This window comes from Macaca mulatta, chromosome 11, assembly GCF_049350105.2.
Source record: "Macaca mulatta isolate MMU2019108-1 chromosome 11, T2T-MMU8v2.0, whole genome shotgun sequence".
In the NCBI taxonomy this organism is placed as follows: Eukaryota; Metazoa; Chordata; class Mammalia; order Primates; family Cercopithecidae; genus Macaca; species Macaca mulatta.
This window is the reverse complement of record NC_133416.1, coordinates 9,492,948-9,509,013: the sequence shown is the minus strand read 5'-3', so window position 1 is coordinate 9,509,013 and position 16,066 is coordinate 9,492,948. Positions and strand designations below refer to the sequence as shown.

Genomic DNA, 16,066 nt, shown 5'->3' with positions numbered 1-16,066 from the left:
CGCCAGGTGCAGCTAAGTAATCCGAGCCGGATACTGAGCGGGGAACACGGGCTGAAGCGGCGGCGGCGGCTGCCCCGCCTCAGGGCTCCATTGTTGAGGCTGCCGCGGCTCTGTCGGCTGCTCAGCTGCCCTCCAGTCGGCCCAGGCGCCGCGGCGAGGAGCTAGCGCTGCGAGGCGGTGGCCTGAGGTGAGACGGCGCGACCGGCGACCGGGTCTCCGGACCGGGCGGGGGTCTCTGCCCCGGGCGTGGCGGCTCCGAGCTGGGCTCCGTAGGGTCCGGGGTCGGGATCCGGGGTCCGTGCGCCTGGGCTTTGTCTCGGCCTCGGGTGGCACCGAGGGCTTCGCGCCTGCTGCGACACCGCGTGGGCCCGCGCGGGGGTCCCGGTCGCCCTGCGGTTGGGGGCCGGTCCCCACTGCTCCCTGGCTCCCCGCGTCTGCTGCGGAGGGGACTGCATGGACCCGGGCGCTGGCTTCTGCCTGGTCCTCCCGCGGCGTGGCTGGTCCCCGTGTGCGGCAGAGGGGGCCCTGCGAGGACCCACTCATGGGGCGGGGTCCGGGTCACCGCGAGTGGGAGACTCCGCCGCCCTCCCCGCCCTCCCTCGCAGCGATACTGCTCCCCCAGACTCACCGAGGGGACTGCGCGGACCCTCCGAGGAGGGGGTCCGTGACTCTGGGTGGGGGCTCTTTCCCGGCACCGCATGACGGCTTCCTGAGTGTTTTGTCACCTGTAGGTCGCTGCGTGAACCCGCTCGCGTGGGTCCTGGCCGCCCTGCTAGTGGGGCTGTGCGCCGCCCAGTGGCTCGTCTGGGTCGACCCTGCCTGGGACGCGCGTGTAGTGGGGGTCCGTTCGCGGGGGGCGCGGTTGGTGGGGGCGCACTGCCCCCGCCCAGTGATTTATCCTCTCTCTTGCCCGGCGGGAGGAAGCGAGAGGCGCGACCCGGAGCTGTCGCGCAGCGGCTGCACCTACCTCTGCCCTGTCCGGCGGGTCCGGGGGGGCGAGGGGCTGTCACCGCGCGTCCCACCGCCGCGCTTCCTGCCCTGGCCCCGGGCTGGACTCTGATTGGAGGGAGCAGGGCCCTTCTGCCCGGCGCTTCTTGATTTCTTCGGTTAGTAATGGGAAGAAAAAAAAAATCTGGAAAGCCAGATTAAACTTTGTAGCTCGCAGCGGCTGGAGAGTGGAAGAAACTCTCCCAAGAATTTGGCGGGCTGGAAAATGCGTTTCAAGCAGGAGCATCCGCACCCACGGAATGAGGCAGTTACAGCTAGAGGTCAGATTTATGAGGAGAGAGCCAGGGTGAGGTCCATGGGTGGGGAGACTCCGACCTCAGCTTGATGGGAAGACCTGATGCTGCCCCTCAGACGCTGTATTTCTCAGCCACCAAAGAAAGTGGAATCACTCCTTAGTGAATGCTTTCATCAAACCTTTGAAAAACCTGTAATGTCCCAGGAAGCAAAATCGAACTGGACAGTTTCCGCCTTTTAAGAGTGTTAAACGTCCCGGAGACAAACAGCAGAAGGCTCAAGGAGTCCAAATACTCAACCTGAAGTTCTTTCTGAACAAGAGATGGTGTATAAGTAACAGGCATATAAGACAAAACTGAACTAATCACCGCAGCTGTGGCTCCTAGCCCTGTAGCGTGTCATGCAGGCCCTTTTGCCTTCTCTGCCCTCGGCTGCCCCAGACCCCAACGCTACCGCGCACTTGGCATCAGCTCCTGCGGACCCATTGCTATGAACTCTGTTTCGGTGGCTCCCTTCTCTCTGAAGTTTTTGCTTGTTCTGAAGTCCTGGTCTTTAAGAGCTTATGATCTGCACGGGCAGATTGGCTTTGGGCAGTACATAGTTAACTGTAGCACAGCTTGAAAAATGCTCTGATAGAGGTGGGCAGGCAGTTTGTACATGCGGGTAAATGCGAGGTCCTTTTTCAATACCATGAATCCAAGTATTCATGCTATTTTAAATCTGCAATTCTTTGACTCTCCAGAGGGCTTTTAGATTAATTTTTTTTCTATTACTTCCTAGTGTTGCATTGTTTAGAGTACTTGATTAAAACTTACCAGGTCTGCCGGGCGCGGTGGGTCAGGCCTGTAATCCCAGGACTTCGGGAGGTCTAGGCAGGTGGATCACTTGAGGTCAGGAGCTCCAGACCAACCTGGCCAACATGGTGAAACCCTGTCTCTACTAAAAATACAAAAATTACTTGGACGTGGTGGTGGGCGCCTGTAATCGCAGCTACTCAGGAGGCTGAGGCAGGAGAATAGCTTGAACCCAGGAGGCCGAGGTTGCAGTGAGTCGAAATGGCTCCACCGCACTCCAGCCTGGGCCACAGAGTGAGACTTCGTCTCAAAACAAAAACAAAAACAATGTACTAGGTCTACCTCCGGCTCTGGAATTTTCCTGGAAGGCCTTCTCTTCTGGGCTTCATTTTTCTTACTTTTGAGGACGGCAAGCTACATAATTTCCAAGAATCTTTGCCCTACACCTGTAATTCTTTCAAGCAAATATAGCAGAGAAAAATTCTCTTCCCGGCAATGGTGTAAATAATGGAGGCTTTTGAAAATGTGGATTCTAAAGTGGAAGTTCTTTTTCTTCTTCCCCTTTTTTTCCTTTTAAACGAGTTTAGTTACATGAGTATATACTTTATCTTGGAGTTAAGGACAAGTATCTATGATGAAACCTTAAGCAGCTTTTTGGGAATATCTTGCATATTCTTCACAATTGTGTTTTATGTGCAGCATCTTCACTATATCCAGTTGGTTTGTTTTTTTCTCATTAATGGAGTTGTTGAGCTCAGAACTTTTCAGGAGCATTTTGTTGATCTTTTAAGTGTCATGTGAAATATGTTCCAATTTAACATTTTATTTTGTTGAGTAAAACGGGAGTAAATGGAAATTTGAGAGTGCCTTGAGTAGATGTACTTGGCTTTGTGTAATGGTTTGAAGCATAGTTTAAAATTACCACTTGCGGCCGGGTGTGGTGGCTCACACCTGTAATCCCAACACTTTGGGAGGGCAAGGCAGGCAGATCACGAGGTTAGAAGATGGAGACCATCCTGGCTAACACGGTGAGACCCCGTCTCCACTAAAAATACAAAAAATTAGCCGAGTGTGGTGGCACACGCCTATAGTCCCAGCTACTCGGGAGGCTGAGGCAGGAGAATCACTTGAACCGGGGAGGTGGAGGTTGCAGTGAGCTGAGATTGCACCACTGCACTCCAGCCTGGGCGACAGAGTGAGACTTCATCTCAAAAAAAAAAAAAAATACTACTTGTAAAAAATTGCATCACATGTTGAATGACCTATAAAGGAACTACAACTCTAAGGAATATGGTAATTAATTCTTTAAAATAGTAAGGCCGGGTGCTGTGGTTTACACCTGTAATGCCAGCACTTTGGGAGGCTGAGGTGCGAGAATCACTTGAGCCCAAGATTAGAGGCTGCAGTGAGCTATAATCATGCCACTGCACTCCAGTCTGTGTGATGGAGTGAAACCCTTTCTCTAAAGGGTTTTATTTTATTTATTTATTTTTGAGACAGAGTTTTGCTCTGTCGTCCAGGCTGGAGTGCAGTGGTGGGATCTCGGCTCACTGCAAGCTCCTCTTCCTGGGTTCACACCATTCTCCTGCCTCAACCTCCCAAGCAGGTGGGACTACAGGCGCCTGCCACCATGCCTGGCTAATTTTTTGTATTTTTAGTAGAAACAGGATTTCACTGTGCTAGCCAGGATGGTCTCCATCTCCTGACTTCGTGATCCGCCTGCTTTGGCCTTCCAGAGTGCTGGGATTACAGGCGTGAGCCAGTGCGCCTGGCCGACAGAGGATATATTTTTGAGCTTTACATTTCAGAGTTCTTTTCTATAGCCCTGGCCAGGGTCCCAAACAGGGAACTTAATTCACTCTATCACTGAAGTATACTCTTGCTTTGATGCCATTGGTATGTTGTCCTAGAGATTTGCTGTGGCTGCTAGGAGTGTTTCATAGTTAAGAACTGATGCGACTTGCCTTTTGTCAGTTTATGAGTCTGTAAACCATCTTGTTTCCTTTAGTATTATCTCCTTGGAACTGGAAGGTCAGAGATGAAGTTTTCTTAGATTATAAGTCTCAGCCTTTGCTATCTACCTTCCTCTGTCTCCCATGTCACCTGCTGGGTTTTTTTCCCCCCCGTTTTTCTTTTTAATGTTTTTATTGGATAGGTGTCTATTATTGCAGGCTACCTCAAAACATTTTTGGATATTGACAGGATATAAGTATGAATAATATGTAAAAGATAACTTACTCTAGTTCTTTTGAGCAGAGGATTTGGTTTCGATATGTGGCCCTATTAAAGCTTTTGTTAAGTCCAAGTACTTTCTGAACTTCAGTTCCCTTACCTGTAAAATGGAGTTAGTTGTTAGTAATACCTGTTCTGCCTAACTCAGGAGATTGTTTTGAGGATCAAACGAAATTATGAATGTAATGGAATTTTGTAAATTTTAAATGAAATATTGTATTACCTAAGATTTAAAAACAAAAAACAAAAAGCAAAAAAATGCCGTATTAAGAATGGAATGAATTTGGGTTTTCCTTTGAAATCCCAAGTGTTTAATGTACAGAGAAGTTTTAATGTGTCTGTTGGGGAGCTTCATTAGGATTGTTTTCTATCTTTAATTGGCCAGTATTGTTTTATATTTTAGCATTTTTGGGGAACATCAAAATTTGTGTTTTAGTTATCATTAATATTTTACAAAGTTATTGAATGTGCATGATTTAGTCTTTAACAATCTCTTCAATTATTTACATTCCCATGTAAAAAATGAAGTAATGAACATCCATGTAAATAACATTCCCATGCTTTAATGAAGCATAATTTCTTGACATTGCAGTTTCTAAGTGCCCTGTCTTGAGGTTGGGAAAGCTAAAGGGCAGTCAGAGGTCAAGGTCAGCAAAACATCACCTTTGACATTTGAAATCCAGCAGCAGGTATCACAGTGAACCCCATTCCAGCATCCAGGAAGTTTCCTGCCTGCCTCTCCTCCAACCCCCTCGGAATCTGTGTCTGTGGTGTTGGTCCTGCTTTCCTCTCTCCTCTGCCTTTTCTTTCTCTTCACCAACTTCTACCGAGTGCCTCTGATGTCCCAGACAGTGGCAGTGGGAGTACAAAGGCTAATAAACCCGGCCCTGGTCCTCAAAGAATTGATGTTTTCTGTGCAGATATTAAGTGACACTGTCATACATAGTGTTGACAAACATTGATACAGATTTCCTGTGAAGTGCAGAAGCACCATCCTAGAAGCAGAGATGCAGAGGCAGCACTGGTGACTCACACATGGAGAGCTGGAGTTCTTGTTCTAGTGGGATCAACTGACCTGGACATCATTTCAGTGCAGCGGAGTGAGTGCTGGGATGGGCTCCCGGGGCATCTGGAACAGAGTTTGTCTGGTGTTTAGTCTCCTGCCTGGTACTTAGAGTTTATCAGTAAGATGAGCATTGGGAGGTTTCTAAGTGAAAGGAAAGGCAATCACTTACCTGAAACCTGAAATTTGTAGGTGTTCTGGGCCATTTATAATTCACTGAATCTGTTTTGTCAGAACAAGTCTATCATCTATTGTTTTGGATGGAGTGTGGCCAACCCTGCCTTGCGATGTAAGGAAATCAGGAAACGCTTGTAAGGTGTCAACACCATGCCAGACACTCTTCTAGGGGTTTCCACGTAAATCACTGTATTCATTTCTGTTGCTGCTTTACCACATTTCCACAAATTTAGTGGCTTAAACCAATTGAAATTGTATCATCTCACAGTTCTGTGGGGCAGAAGTCTGACGTGGGTGTCACTGGGCAAAAATCACCACGTGGGCTGGGCTGCATTCCTCACTGTAGAACTGTTTCCAAGTGCTTTTGGCCAAATATAGTTCCTTGTGGTTGCAGGACTGAGGTGTCTGTTCCCTTGCTGGCCGTCTGTTTGGGGCTGCTCTCAGCTCCTGAGGCCTCTATCTGGTCTTTGCATGTGCTCCCATCAGCTCAGGACTAGCTAGGCCAGGGACCTGGTCAGGCTCTCCAGTTCCCGTGTGTGCATTTCTCTTCTTCCACTCGGAGAAAGTTCTATGCCCTATTTAAAAAAATTTTTTGAGATGGAGTCTCGCACTGTTGCCCAGGCTGGAGTGCAGTGGCGTGATCTCAGCTCACTGCGACCTCTACCTCCCAGGTTCAAGTGATTCTCCTGCTTCAGCCTCCTGAGTAGCTGGGACTACAGGTGCCCGCCACGACACCCGACTAATTTTTCTATTTTTAGTAGAGATGGGGTTTCACCATTTTAGCCAGGATGGTCTCCATCTCTTGATCTCGTGATCCGCCTGCCTTAGTCTCCCAAAGTGCGGAGATTACAGGTGTGATTGCCGGTGACAAAATGAGATTGATGCATTGAGTAACTTGCTCAAGGTCACATAATAAGTGGAATTCAAGCTCTGACTGTGAAGCCTGTGCTTTTAACCAGCATGCTGCTTATGCGGCCTCTTTATTTGTTAGGATGTTTGGTGTCTTTAGGGCCTGACACCAAGTTGATCACTGTGGCCTAGAGCTATTATAACGGAGCTTTTAGCGGCCCTGCTGAGAACAGAGCCAGCACCTCCGGATTGGCAGGGCAGGGGCTGTTCCTGCTGGGAGCTGCAGGCCACTCCCTGTGGCCCTTGGGTGATCTTCCTCATCCACTCCCTCCCTCCTTCAGTAGTTCCTGAGTGCCACCTCTGTGTGGAGGAGAAGGAGGCAGCCTTCCAGCCCAGGTGGGGCCTGCAGGTACACACAGGGAGAGGCAGCTGTGCACTGAGCTGGCTGTAGGCTGGGACAGTGTGGCTCCAGAGGTGGCGATAGAATGCTCTGGGACTGCAGAGGGAACACGTGCTTCTGAAAGGGAGGAAGGGACAGGCACCACAGTGGAGGTGTACTTGAGTTGGACTTTGATGGAGGAGTTGGATTTCCACAGTGGAACCGAGCAGCTGAGGCTTTCTCAGCAGCTGAAGATTACAGCCAGCCAGCCTCAAATGCTCAGCTTTTCCTGAATTCTCTTTTTTAGGACAGTGCAGTAAGTTTTCAACAGAGATAAAGCAGTCACCTCCGTGTCATTAATATTCTGCGCATCCTGTGTATAGTTTTCGATGCTTAGCAGATGGGGGCAGCCTGGGCCATAAGAGAAGAGCCTGTGTGTCCTCCTGTTTGGACATCAGTCAGGTGTGGCACAGGGCAGTGATCACTGCCTGCCCCTGAGGAACTCAGTTGTACTTTTATGTGGAGAGGACAAAGAAAGCTGTTGTACAGGGGGCAGGAGACATTTCACCTGCAAAGCAAGGCACAAAATACGTAGTCTGTGCCCTGCATGAGAAACCTAGCAGAACTGTGTGCTGATTCCCACCCCTGCCTCCCCTCCTGAGAGCAAACCATCCCTTGTACCATGGTGGAAGGCATTTCTGAAGCCTCTGCCATCGGAGTGATCTGTTACTTGCCCACTGAACCTTCGGGGCAGCAACCAGGTGGTGTGGCTGAAACACAGGCTTTGGCCAGACCTGGTTGGGCATGTTGGTTCTGCCACTGATTGTGAATTACAGAACCTTGGAGAAGTCGTTGTCTTTGTCTGTGCCTCTCATGTAAGATGGGGAACACTGTGGCCATTGCAGAAAAGCAGACAGGTGGAGCGAGTATGAAGTGCTTTGTGTGTGTGTGTCATACGGTGAATGAAATGGCACTGATTGACGTTATTGATAGTAATAACAGGTTTAATTCAGGAATAAAACTGGTAAAGTAGGCCAGGTGCGGTGACTCAACGCCTGTAATCCCAGCACTTTGGGAGGCTGAGGCGGGCGGATCAAGAGGTCAGGAGTTTGAGACCAGCCTGGCCAATATGGTGAAACCCCATCTTTACTAAAAATATAAAAATTAGCTGGGTGTGGTGGCACGCCTGTAGTCCCAGCTGCTTGGAAAGCTGAAGCAGGAGAATCGTTTGAACCCGGGAAGCGGAGGTTGCAGTGAGCCGAGATGGTGTCACTGCTCTCTAGCCTGGGCGACAGAGTGAAACTCCGTCTCAAAAAAAAAAAGCCTGGTAAAGTATTTGGCCCAGCCTAGGTATGTGTGGTAGAGCCGAATGAAAGCTTAGAAAAAGATGACTTGAGAACTAGCCCAGCAGAGGAATCAGGCGGGATGTGTTGTTACTGAGTAAGTGAAATTTGCACCTGCTTTCTCCCAGGCCTGGTTGAGTTGTGTACAACAGAGAGCTCAGGTGTTGGGGGCAGTTGACCGGTTGAAGAATGCATTGCTATTATGTGAGGAACATTGGGCTTTGAAAAAGCAGAACTGGATCCACGTTCTTGCCTGGTAACTCTAACTATCATCTAGTTTGTAAAGGGGAATGCAGTTCTCTGAAAAATTCTTGTGACAGTGGGGAAAGGATTGGGGCGTCTGCATTGGTGTGGGTAATATAGGTCATATGAAAGAGCATTTAGGCTGGAGGGAGACTTTTCATCTCTCTAACTTTCACAGAACAATTCCATCATGATTTGAAGATTTTTGTGTCAAAACTACATTGTTCTGCTATGTGTTTCAGGGCAAATTTATACATACAATTGGCTTAAATATTTCAGATGATACAAGAATATATGTGTGGGGTAAAAAGCTGAAATTTGCATTCCCCCTTCTCTAGAAGTAACCATTGTGAATAGTTAAGTCTGTATTCCAACTATTTTGTATATTATAAATACACTGTGAATATATGAGTGTATATATACATATATGTTACACAAACACAGTTTTAGAGATAGAATATTGCTGTGTTGCCCATGCTAGTCTCAAACTCCTGGGCTCAAGTGACCCTCTCACCTCAGCCTCCCAAAGTTTTGGAATTACAGGCGTGAGCCACCGCGCCTGGCCTGCATGAGTATATTTACTAATTGCTAAGTTACTCTGTTCAATACGTGTCTGTTGAACTCCTCCATGTACCAAGCATTGTTCTGAATACCTTATATGCACTAATTCACTTAATTTTGAGAGCAGCTCTATTATTGTGGCCCTTTTACCGTGAGGAAACGGAACCACAGAGAGGCTGGGGACGTTGTCTAACATCACACAGCCAGTGCTGTTGGAATTGAGGTTTGAACCCAGACAGCTGGCTTCAGATCTCTTAGCTGTTACCATAGATGCACACCCAAACCTTAGGGCCGCCTCCCAAGCCTTGCCTCCGATACGGGCTCACCTGAGCTCTGTGAGAGCTGTGTATATGAGGTTTCTTTCCTCTTTAAGAACACAAGCCTTGGAATTGTCCCAGACCCTGGTAGGACCTCTTGAGGACTAAAATAGGGATTCTTCAAGCCTGCCCCAAGGCCAGATCTCTGATGTAGCTACTTGGAAGGTAGACGTGGAAGAGAGTAATTTTGCCAGAACAAAAATCAGGATGGCTGGGCTGACTCGGCCAGACGCGGTGGCTCATGCCTGTAATACCAGCAGTTTGGGAGGCCGAGGCAGGTGGATCACCTGAGGTCGGGAGTTCGAGAGCAGCCTGGCCAACAAGTTGAAACTCCGTCTCTACTAAAAATATAAAAATTAGCTGGGTGTGGTGGCGGGCACCTGTAATCCCAGGTACTTGGGAGGCCAAGGCAGGAGAATTGCTTGAACCCGGGAGGCAGAGGTGGTAGTGAGCTAAGATTGCGCCACTGCACTCCAGCTTGGATGACAGAGTGAGACTCCGTCTCAAAAAAAAAAAAAAAAAAAGGAAGGGGGAAGGGGAATGGCTGGGCTGACTCATCCTAGGGAAGAGGCCCTACAGCAGCCGTAGGACCTTGGCCACTTGGGTGGTAAAGAAGGAAGGAAGAGCTTCACCCAGGGCGGTGACCTGGGCTGCAGAAACCACACAAAACAGTCCACATCCTGGAGCCTGGCCACCCCATTTGCTTCTCTTCTCCTTGGGTAGAGGGTGTGGGGAGCTTTCTACCCTGGAGGCTGAGCAGCGCAGCTTCTAACCAGGGTAGGCATTTGTCTGTCCCTGGGAATACAAACAACATTCTCATAACCAGCCCAAATACTCCTGAACGGCTTTTTGTAGGGCGGGGCAGAGCAGAGGGTCATTTTGACTCATAGGTACCTTTTCCACTTTCACTGCTGATAACTGTGTTACAGATTAAAGTTTTGTTTTTGATACTGAAGAGGGCTTAAGAGAGTGAGCTATTATGGCACATCTAAGTCTGCTAAAATAGAACCGCGGGGTAGTGTAGGAAAATCTCTTCTAAATTGTGGATCATATATGGTGAATGTTAGAAGCCATGTCTACCTAAGTTGAAAAATCAAAACATGTCTTGTATTTGGGCGACCCCGGTAAGTCTGGATACCACTGTGCCTTGTGTGAACACAGGATGCTGAGGTGTAGGGATCAACAGGCTTTTTCTGGACGTCTTGCACTTCTCCCTTGGGGTAAAGTGGGGTGGCAGTAGGAGCGCACAGCTGTTGGGCCCCTAATATTTGTCAGCTGTTTTACATGTGGGATTCCATTTAATGCAATCTTGGAGGTAAAATTATTTTATTGAAGATGAAGATAGAGGCTTAGAGAAGTTAAGATTATTCAAGGTCACACCATTTTTTTTTTTTTTTTTTTTTTTGAGAGAGAGTTTTGCTCTTCTTGCCCAGGCTGGAGTGCGATGGCGCGATCTCGGCTCACCACAACCTCTGCTTCCCAGGTTCAAGTGATTCTCCTGCCTCAGCCTCCCGAGTAGCTGGGATGACAGGCATGCGCCACCACACCAGGCTGATTTTGTATTTTTAGCAGGGACGGGGTTTTTCCATGTTGGTTAGGATGGTCTTGAACCCCCAACCTCAGGTGATCCGCCTGACTCAGCCTCCCAAAGTGCTGGGATTACAGGTGTGAGTCACCATGCCTGGCCAAGGCCATGTAATCTCTTAAATGGAAAGATGAAGTACTTGGTGAACTCAGAAGTTTGACTTCAAGGCCCTTGATCTTTCCATAACACGTGGTTCCTTCCCTGGTTGGTGGGGAGTGACTGAAGGACTCAGGAAGCTGTGTTTTGTGGAAAGAGGACCTGAGGGGTGTATGGTCTTTCCAGGCTTGGAATCTGCCATGCTGGGCTTCTGAATTGTGTAGCTTGGCCATATAGAGAGAATCCCCTCATTTAAGACTTATTCTTTGGGGGAAATAAAGGAAGGCCGCCCACATGAGACAGGCAGAGGCGACTTTCTCAGAGCTGCTGTGGTAAGGGAGTCGGCACCGTCACTTGCGTGTGGCAGAGACTGACATGCAAGTGAGTGGCAGATGAGGAGTGGGGAAGCTTCAGGATGGAAAAGAACGGCTCCCAGTGGAGGCTGTTGTGGGGGCTGGACATGGCTGTGCAGAAGCGGGGTGTCCTATGTGATTGGTTAGGGGCATATTTGGCTTTCTCTGAATGATCCTACCTGGGAAACAAGTGCCAAAATTAGGGTGGCTGTTAGTTTTGAGTCAAGTCCTGGCCACGTGGGACAGAGCTGCGGTTTAGTTTCTGGGTTGGTATGGAGAGAGAGCAGTCTGGCTTCCTGTCTGATGTGCTAGCCTGGCTGGCCTCCTGGCTGTTGACTGTAGATAGGGGATTGGTTTCCTGGGTGGGCAGCTACAGGTTGTGGTCTGAGTTCTGTCTTTATACATATGATCAGGCATGGTCTGTTTGTATATTCAGTCCTTCATTTTTCTTGTCATTAAAAATATCAAATGACAAATTGGATACATTGGGAACTTTTTAGATGTCTGTGTCCCCTGGAGGAAGTTTTCACGTTCACATTTAATCAGAATGAATACAAACAATTGGGCCATTTATCTTGAAGATTTAAAACAGGAAATCTTCAACAATACTACCTGGGCGCCACTGCCTCTCTGTCCATCGTTAGGGAATGTGTTTTTATCCACCGCCGGCTCATCGTCCACCAGTTTGTGGTTGACCCAGTTCTCTATACGTCTTGTCTTGTGTGCATCTCATTGTTTGCTGGTGTTAGCTTTCCCCCTCGTCAGTGTAGTTTATTTGTGTAGCCTCTGTTGGTAGGAAGTTATTTGTGGAATTTGTGAATGGAAGGGACCTTGGAGGTCTGCTAGGTCAGCCTAGTGATTTTAGAGATAAATGGAAACACAGGGAAATGTTCCAGCTTTTTTGGTGACCAAACCGAGAATAGAAAGCAGTGTTCTTTGTGCCACAATGTCATTGAAAGACAGCTCAATGTGGGTCTAAAATGCAGAGTAACTGACTTTCATTTATCTCTGCTTCTGACTCTTGTTATCAGACATTTTAAATTGACCTTAATGTGTTAGCAGAAATATGAAAAGTCCTGACTTGTTTACATATAAGGTACTTCTTCGCCTACTCAGTTGGTTGTTTTTTCAACAGGATTGAAAAGACCTTGCTATAAACTGAATGTTTATGTCTCCCCCAGATTCTTGTACTGGAGCCCTAACTGCCAGTGTGATGGTATTAGGGGATAGGACCTTTGGGAGGTGATTAGGGTTAGATGAGGTCATGAGCGTGGGCCCTGGTCTGACAGGATTAGTGCCCTTAGAAGAAGAGAAACCAGGCCAGGTGTGGTGGCTCACACCTGTAATCCCAACACTTTGGGAGGCCGAGGTGGGCAGATCACGAGGTCAGGAGATTGAGACCAGCCTGAAACCCTGTTTCTACTAAAAATACAAAAATTAGTTGGGTGTGGTGGCACGTGCCTGTAATCCCAGCTACTCGGGAGGCTGAGGCAGGAGAGTTGCTTGAACCAGGGAGTCGGAGGTTGCAGTGAGCTGAGATTGTGCCACTGCACTCCAGCCTGGTGACAGAGCGAGAGTCTGTCTCAAAAAAAAAAAGAGGAGAAAGCAGAGAGCTCCCACTGCCCCGGTGTGAGGAAACAAGAAGAAAGGTGGCTGTCTGCAAGCCAGGAAGAGGTCCCTGTCCCAGAAGTGAGTTGGCCGACACCTTGATCTTGGACAAATAAACTAATGTTTAAACCACACAGCCTATGGTGTTTTTTATGGTATTTGCCTATGGTATTATGGCCATCTGATTTGACTGATACAGAGATGGTTCCAGAATAATGTAGCCTGTATTTAAGTTGGTGATGCCATGAAAATAAATGTGGTAGTTCATTCCTTTATATAAAGATAGCGCTGTGAGCCCAGGGCTTTTGCTCATGTCTTAGTTGAGTCTTGTCTTCTTATAATAGCTTCCTAATTTCTCTTTTCCCCTCTAATTTATATTATATATCTGGATTAAATCGTATATGGTATGATTTTATACTTTATACAAACTTTTAGTGATTTTATTTCATTTTATTTTATTTTTGAGGCATGCCCTTGTTCTGTTGCTCAGGCTGGAATGCAGGCGCCATCACAGCTCACTGTAACCCTAAATTCCTGGGCTCAAGTGATCCTCCTGCCTCAGCCTCCTGAGTAGCTGGGACTACAGGTTTGCTATCCTGCCTAGCTAATTTTTAAATTTTTTGTAAGGACAGAGTCTTGCTGTGTTGTCCAGAGTGGTTTCAAACTCCTGGCCTCAAGCAGTCCTCTCGCCTCAGCCTCTCAAAGCACTGGACTACAGGCATGAGCCGCCGCACCCGGCCCAGTGATTTTTTGTTGTTAAGATCAAGGACGGGTTCCCTGGCTTGACATTCAAGGCTCATGATCTGGGCGTGATATGCAAGTTTGGGTTTCAGTGTTTCCATTCCCACCATCAGCCTTGCACTCCAGCTTGTTGCCTAAGCCCTGTTCTGAAGCCCAGCCTGAGAACTGCACTTAGAATTTATACCTTCTCATCTCTTCATCTTCTTCACCTGTGTTCTTATCTCCATCTGGGACATCGTCTTCGCCTATGTTCTTATCTCCATCTGGGACATCATCTCCACACTTCTGCCTCTCTAAATCTTCTCCATCCTTCAAGACTTGAAACACTCACTTCCTTTACATGATCCCCGCTCTGACATCCAAGCTAGAATTAATCTTTCTTCCTTTGAACTCTGATAGTGCTTAATGTTTTTCATCCTTTAATTATACAGCAGTCCTGTGTGTTAGATATCATTATTCCCCCAGTTTTTCATAGTTACTTTGAAAATACTTACTGTAGTCATATAGTTTGAATATGTAATATGAGCGGCATTCAAAAGGTCCTGGAGAGTGAAAGGAAGTCCTACTCCCATCACTGCCCTGTGACCACTGTTGCCAGTTTTTGTTTGTTTGTTTGTCTTTCCAAGACAGAGTCTTGCTCTGTCACCAGGCTGGCGTGATCTCAGCTCACTGCAACCTCCACCTCCCGGGTTCAAGCGATTCTCCTGCCTCAACCTCCTGAGTAGCTGGGACTACAGGCATGCACCACCACACCCAGATAATTTTTGTATTTTTAGTAGAGACGGGGTTTCATCATGTTGGTCAGGATGGTCTGGATATCTTGGCTTCGTGATCCACCTGCCTCAGCCTCTCAGTGCTGGGATTACACGCGTGAGCCACTGTGCCCAGCCTATGTGTCTTCTTTTTAAAAACATAGATGTTGGCATAAGATAAACACTGTTCTCCACCAGTTCCCCACTGGTAAGTATTTAGGTTGTTCCCAACCGTTTGGATTAATCAATGCTGAGTTGTACGTAATTCTTGCATATTTGTGAGAATATGTTCATAGGATGCATTGCTAGAAATGGAATTGTGGGATCCAGGGTTCTGCGCATTTTAAATGTTGATGGGTGTTGCTGGATTCCCTTCCATTAGGGCCATACTGTTATCTCACTGTCAATGTGTAAGGGTGCCTATTTCTATTTCCTTGCCAACAGTTTCTTCTGAGCTGTTTTGTTTAACATCACACACACACAAAAATAGCCCCCTTGTTCCAAAAACACGGACATTTTACATTTCTACTTAAAGCGTGCACACACTGACTGAAGCTCTGTGTTGCAGTGATGTGTGCTGCTAGGAGATTGTGGCTCTGTTTCGAATTTGCTAGCCAGGCTACGACTTTCCAGTCAGGTATTTTTTGTTTTGTTCATGTTGCTGCCGTTGGGCCGGGGTAACCCGTGTGAATTTTCCTCCACTGCCCTGCCAGATTTGCTTTCTGGTGGACGGCTTAGTGTCTCATCCGGCAGCCCTGTTTCCTAGTGACCTGGGCCGAGTGTCTCATCCGGCAGCCCTGAGTTTCCTGGTGATCTGGGCCCCATGTCTCATCCGGCAGCCCTGTTTCCTGGTGATCTGGGCCGAGTGTCTCATCCGGCAGCCCTGTTTCCTGGTGATCTCCGCCAGCCCTATTTCCTGGTGATCTGGGCTGAGTGTCTCATCCGGCAGCCCTGTTTCCTGGTGATCTGGGCCGAGTGTCTCATCCGGCAGCCCTGTGTCCTAGTGATCTGGGCCAAGTGTCTCATCCGGCAGCCCTGTTTCCTAGTGATCTGGGCCGAGTGTCTCATCCGGCAGCCCTGTTTCCTGGTGATCTGGGCCGAGTGTCTCATCCGGCAGCCCTGTTTCCTAGTGATCTGGGCTGAGTGTCTCATCTGGCAGCCCTGTTGCCTGCTGATCTGGGCTGAGTGGCTCCGTGAGAAGTTGCACCCATCTTCTCCAGTAGTTCATCTTTTCACAGCAAGGAAAACATTTTCACCACGTTTCTAGGGGGACAGGCACTAGCTCTTCTCTGGGCATCAGGAGACCTGGCTTTGTTCTGGTTCAAGCAACAGCTGGTGAGTTACCACAGACAAGTCGCATCTGGCCCCTGGTCCTTTGCTTTATAAGTAGAATCACAGTCCGAGTGGGCATCACTGCCCTGGTCTCTGCAGTGCTGAGTGTTGTGGGGATGATGGCTAAGTGTCAGGGTGCATTTCCACCACTAGGGGATTACAGGCCAGCCGAAGACACAGGAGGAAAGCTAACAGCCCCGGGCAGGTACACAGAACCACAGGAGTTTGGAAGGGTAGTTCCAAGCTCCTTGGTGTGATTGATGTGATCACAATAGACATTTTATCTCTAAGTCTTGGGCCATTGGACCAAGAGAAGAGAGAGCTGGTGTTGAGTTGTAGTGAGAGGTCCGTGGTTCGTGTGCCTGCTGAGCCTGGCTGGGACTCAATTCCATTGAGTCC

The 16,066-nt window shown here is 48.3% G+C and overlaps 1 protein-coding gene across 4 annotated transcripts in view; it reads left to right on the top strand.

Moving 5' to 3' along the window:
• The first annotated feature begins 44 nt into the window (after positions 1-44).
• Positions 45-16,066, top strand: part of LOC114671026 (SH3 domain and tetratricopeptide repeat-containing protein 1-like) — a 50,408-nt gene continuing 34,386 nt past the window's right edge. For 2 of the 4 annotated variants that reach the window (XM_077953547.1, XM_077953549.1), the window contains exon 1: positions 46-187. The gene's annotated coding sequence lies outside the window, so the exon portion shown is untranslated. Of the gene's footprint in view, positions 188-16,066 lie in introns of all 4 variants that reach the window. The other 2 variants (XM_077953546.1, XM_077953545.1) reach the window with 2 other exon arrangements.